The sequence below is a fragment of the Myxocyprinus asiaticus genome, chromosome 26, assembly GCF_019703515.2.
Source record: "Myxocyprinus asiaticus isolate MX2 ecotype Aquarium Trade chromosome 26, UBuf_Myxa_2, whole genome shotgun sequence".
In the NCBI taxonomy this organism is placed as follows: Eukaryota; Metazoa; Chordata; class Actinopteri; order Cypriniformes; family Catostomidae; genus Myxocyprinus; species Myxocyprinus asiaticus.
Genome location: NC_059369.1, coordinates 30,077,108 through 30,083,629, shown reverse-complemented (window position 1 = coordinate 30,083,629; position 6,522 = coordinate 30,077,108).

Here is a 6,522-nt window from a genome sequence, read left to right as displayed (position 1 = left end):
GTTTAGAAGTTGTGAAGAGTATGACAATTTCACTGAGAATCAACTCATCAGTTTTAATCAGCAAGCCATGTGCATTTAGTTATTGTGCAAATTGTAGACAATTGTATTTACTCTTTTGCACACAGGTGCCAAAATGTGCAATTTGCTTAAATGAATGAGAAATTAAAATCTGGTGTGAACAAGAATTTTTTCCAATTTTCAGAAATTGAAAAAAAAAAAATTATCATTTGAGAACTGAGCCAAAGCGATTGAGAAAAACTGTAACAATGTTAGTGTCCACACACCGGGGCCCAGGTCAGGAAGCTTAACCATCTGTCTGTTAGCTGCCTCAAGATGTCACACAGGTCACATAAACTACATAATATACTACTGTTTTACCTAGATATCATATAGAGACTGTGTCTGTTCCCTGAACAACCAAATGTAAAACCCTTAAGTCATTAAGAAAGATTTGTATTGATGTCAAATTAGAGAATAACAAATCAATTAAATATATACATCTAATACATTTTGGGCTACTAAACATTAGATCTCTTTCATCCAAAGCACTAATTGTAAATTAAATTATAACAGATCATAGTCTGCATGTGCTCTGTTTGACAGAAACCTGGTTTAAACCGGATGAATATATTAGTTTATATTAGTCTACTACCCAAGGTTATTGTTATAAACTTGTGCCTCAGGCCAAAGGACGAGGAGGAGGTGTTGCTACAATTTACAGTGTATTGTGTTGTTACACAGAGGTTAGGATACAAGTTTAATTCATTTGAAGTGATAATGCTTAATGTGACATTGTCTGATATAAATAAATAAAAAATCACTGTTGTCTTTTGCTCTTGCTACAGTATATAAACCACCCGGGCCATATTCTGATTTCCTTCGAGAATTTTCAGATTTTCTGTCAGATCTAGTAGTTACTGTGGATAGAACTTTAATTGTTGGTGATTTCAACATTCACACAGATAATGAAAATGATACACTGGGATTAGCATTTATCAATAATCTAACTCTGTTGGGGTCAGACAAAATGGAGCAACTCATTGCCATAATCATACACTACATTTAATTCCCTCTTATGGAGTTAATGTTGATAATATAGCAATTTTGCCGCAGACCGATGACATCTCAGATCATTACCTTGTCTCTTGTATGCTGCGATTAGCTAAGGTCACTCAATTGATAACATGTTATCATTAAGGTAGAACTATTCTTTCAACCACTAAAGACAGCTTCACTAATAAGCTTCCTAAGCTTTCTCAAATACTAAGTATGCCAGCTAGTTCAGAGGAGCTTTATATAGTCACAGAAAATACGGATACAGTCTTCTCTAGCAGTGTCGTCCTTCTTTGATTAAAGAAGGTTAAAGAGAAAAGCCCTGCACCGTGGTACAATGATTACACTCACGCTCTTAAGAGAGCAGCGTGAAAAATTTAACGCCAGTGGAAGAGTATAAAATTAGAGGCGTTTCACTTTGCATGGAAGGATTGTGTCTCAAGCTACACAGGCTCTAAAAATCTGCCAGGTCTGCATATTTAAGCAAACTCATAAAAAATAGCCACAACAATCCTAGGTGTTTACTCAGTACCGTGGCTAAATTGACAAGGAACAAAGCTTTGACTGATTCAAATATTCCCTCGCAGCACAGTAGTAATAACTATATGAATTTCTTTACAAATAAAATCGAGACCATCAGAAATAAAATTGGAATTATGCAACCACCTGCAATAACACCTCAGAAGACAGTGTCTCATTGTATTCCCTTCACACAACTTCAGTCCTTCCCTGTTATAGGTCAAGAAGAGCTAACAAAACTTGTACAAGCATAAAAAGCAACAACATGTATTCTAGACCTTATACCAACTAAAGCTACTGAAAGAGGTGTTTCCTGTAATCTCAGAATCTCTTCTTATTATTAACTCCTTGCTATATTTAGGACATGTACCCAGATCTTTCAAGCTGGCAGTTATTAAACCACTTATCACAAAATTACAGCTTGCTAATTATAGACCAATCTCAAAACTCCCATTTATGTCTAAATACTAGAAAAGTTAGTGTCCTCCCACTTATCTTATTTTTTACAGAGAGATGGTATCTATGAAGGATTTCAGTCACAATTTAGGCCCCATTATCTGCACTTATCAGTTGCAAATTACTTCCTCCACATCTCTCTTCTAGTGCTATTAAATCTTAGAGCTGCCTTCGACACAATAGATCAAGACATTCTCTTGGATCGGCTTAAGAATTATGTTGGCATTAGTGGACAGGCATTAGCTTGATTTAAGTCCTATTTATCTCCTTATATGCTTCCCCTGGGAGACATTATCATGAACCATGGAATTAGTTTTCACCATTATGCCGACGATAATCAACTTTATATTTTCTCAAGGTACTAGAATGTAAAAATCCACAAAAGGACATAAATCCTTTTCCTATTTCGCTCCTAAATTATGGAATAGCCTTCCTTCCTAGCACTGTTCTGGATTCAGACACTCTCTCAGTTTAAGTCTAGATAAAAGACTTCTCTCTTCAGCCAGACATACACCTAATTTATTCCTCAACTCATGTTTATGCTGCATTAGGCCTGCCGGAACCGGAAACACCTCTCATATTATTTAACTCTGCTTTAAAGTGAATGGCATCTACGCTAATATTATTATCTCGGTTTCCCTGTCTCAACCTCAGGATACATATCGGTTACCAGAGTCTGCCAGATCCAACTTCGATCTAGCCTGATGTCTCACTCCCACTGCTATGTGTCGCTGAGCGATGACTACAAATTACAGCCTGTGCCAACCAGATAGCGAGGGGCACTTCGATGATCAGTGACTGCATCAGTTCAGTCTTCCATGACTGACTTCACAGAGAATAAACTGCTACCAACTCTAACAGTAAGACATGGGATACTTCACTGTCCACTGCTTGCACCTTTGGCTTAGGATGGACTCCACCAAAATGAACCACCAAGCCTCAAGCCGTACTGCGAGGTACACCTCGCTGACCTCCACCAGCTTCATCTTGGTTATAGGATGGACTACACTCTCTTATAATGGACTACATAGACGATAAATTAATACCAACCAAAGCATTAATCAGCCAAATAAAAGGACACTGCATCTACATGCACTTCAGCAGACAATTTGGAATGGAATTCATAGACACTTAATCATTAATCTTAGAGTTTGTACAAAATCATTTAGTTTTAAACATTGCCCACCAATATCTACTTAGTTTACTTACATAAAACAAGACTTGTATTACAGATAAATAACTAATATTGGCGTTATATTCATGCTGTTTAGCCAGAGGGGAACTGGTTTCCCCGGTGAGCCTGGTTTCTCCCAAGGTTATTTTTCTCCATTAACTAACATCTTTTGAAGTTTGTGTTCCTTGCCACAGTCACCTTTGACTTGCTAACTGGGGGCCTAAAGACAATCATTTTCAAGGCATGCGTTTTGATCTCGTTATTCATTTGAAACGTAAAATGAGGACTGTAATTGCATAATTTTTTGTTACAGCATAATTTTCTGTAATGCTGCTTTGAAACAATGTGTGTTGTTAAAAAAAAAGCATTATACAAATAAACATGACTTGACATTTACAGTGAGATTTTCTGTATCTGTTTTAAATCAGACTGTGATAAACTTAAATTACTAATTTTCTTTGTACATCTTTGCTATGCTATTTTCTGGATATACCCATGTTTAGTTTTATCCACCATCACGAGACTGCTGATTCCTTTATTTTAAATATTTCACATATTAGACAGATATTTGAAAAGATAAAAAATAGGATGTATTATTATTTATTTTAATTAAAGCAATATTTGTAAACAGAACTCTGAGAAGCCACATTGGATGTGAAATCCAGAAATTAGGTGTTCCTGAAAATCTCATGTATGAAATGGTTGTAAATATGAATTTTGATATTCTTCTTATTCCAAGTGCAACATTTCTTTAAGATATTATTTCACAGTCACCCTCATTTGTTACAAACTTATTTAATTTCAAATATACAATGCTTTGATAAAACACAGGAAGGACAAGTGTTAATGGCTCTTATAAAATGTACAAGACAAGTGGACTTTGAGCAAATGTTGCCCTCCTATTTGTGCATGTTGAGGTAGACATCTCTACTCATTTAAATCCCAGGCACAGCATTGTCATTTAATACAAAAGCAGCTGCATTTGCAATGTGCTTCAATCTCCATTAATGACCTAATTATCCAGTAATGACTTCATTGACCATTTAAAACCCCTGTTTCTTCCTCTCATCCTGCTGGGTTTTAAACTAGCTGATTGATCAAAACATGTTATGTGTGTGCTCTCACTCTCTCTATTCCTCTCTCTCTCTCTCTCAAACCGATGGGATGCCATGTTTACTAAAAATGTATGCTAAGATTATGAAGTGGGTCACTAGTGTCTGCATCTATTGATATCCTGATTGGTTCCATTAATAGTATTGGACTTGCAAGCGCATTGCAATATTAAAACTGCAGAATAAATACAGACAAGCCTAACATATCATATATTAAATACTATGTGCAAGTGTCATTTGTATTTTAATTACTAGAATATTGATTAAATGGTGAGCCTGAAACACAGAGGTATTAGGCATATGGAAGGAAAGGAAAATATATTGGTTGCATACATACAGCAAATGCTGTTTTGAGCAAAAGAGACATCAAGAATGACAAATGCTGACAAGAACCTCTATTAAGGAACAATATCAACAAGGAACATACAGTATTTCTGTGACAATGTATCTGTGCGAGTGTGCATTTTATTACTAGTGAGAGATTGTGTTATAAAAAAAAGTATATGATGTATATCAATATCACCCCACTGACCATGAACATTAACCTCTTCAATACCAAAATAGAAGAACTCGCAAATAGATTGTGCACCATGTTGTGCTACAGGATTACTTAAATCTCCATGGCGTATTGTAGTGATGGGAAGATTGGATCATTTTACTGACTTGAATCTTTGAGTCTCGTTCATATTTATTCAAGTCATTTAGTTCATTTCGTTCATTTGAGCAGAATTAAATTAAAATGTTACATTTTCAATAGCCAAATCCCCCCCGACACGTCTACTTAACGCAAACTTTGATTATAGTCCCAATAAGGAAAAATGTATAATGCAGCCAAGGACAAATTATGAGAAACAGAAAGATTAGTTCACTTCTGGAATCTTCTTGCCCAAGTCGTTCGTTCTTTTGTCACTGCATAGCGTATACGGCTGTCACGTGACAAAAGAACGAACGGCTCAGACCAGAAGAATCGAGAGGTGAACTAATCATTTCTGTTTCCTGTGTGAGCAATGCATAGCGTATACAGCTGTCATGTGACAAAAGAACGAACGACTCGGACCAGAAGACTCGAGAGGTGAACTAATCATTACTGTTTGCTGTACAGCACCTATGCGGTTTTCATGTAACAAACGAACAGAGGTTGCGCAATGCACATGCGTGGCCAACACAAAATGAACAAATCACTCTCTGAGACTACTCGTTCCTTCTGAGTCACATAAAAGATTTGTTCAAAATGAACGAATTGTTCATGAACGAACCATCACTAGAGTATTGCACTATGGTGTTAACATATTCTGTTTCTTAATTCCCTGGAAGTTTCTCCTATCTAAAGTAATCCACAGGGGCAATGAATAGAATAGATTACATTGCATGAATTACAATTAATAGTACTTCTTATACGTTCTTGCCAATTCTGGGGTGTGAGAAATATTTCAACCTCCTTATGTACTGGCATTGAATTGCCACACTTGTAGTTACCAGGTGGAATCACTATAGATTAAGAGGGGTTTCAAACTTACAGTACATCTCTTATATAAAACTGTAGCTCTAATTTTTCTTAAAGAGTGAGTGTTGCACCTCCTTTTGAAAAAATCCTGTCATGAAAGATTAAACTCTACAGCATCCTATTTCACAATTTGTTTTACCCTCATGTGCTGTTTTGGGGTCTGAGAGACCCTTTTTAAATCTTGAAAAAATGATTTAACATTGCCATTTTTGGTTTGATACTTCATGGTTTTTCTACTCCTATGAGAACTAATTTGGGGGAAAAAACTTGACAACACAATTGAAAACGTCCTGATTACTTGCGTAACCTCTGTTCCCTGATGGAGGAAACGAGACGTTGTGTCGATGTAGTGACACTAGGGGTCACTCTTGGGAGCCCAAGACACCTCTGGTCTTTTATAAAAGGCCAATGAAAATTGGCGAGTGGTATTTGCATACCACTCCCCCGGACATACGGGTATAAAAGGAGCTGGTATGCAACCACTCATTCAGGTTTTATGCTGAGGAGCTGAGACAAGGTCCTGGCCATTTCAGCGGGTAGTTCAGCGTTGTGGCAGGAGGGACACAACGTCTCATTCCCTCCATCAGGGAACGGAGGTTACGCAAGTAACCAGGATGTTCCCTATCTGTCACTCACTCGACGTTGTGTCGATGTAGTGACACTAGGGGTCCCTATACAAAACACCACAACTGGCTGAACTGTGT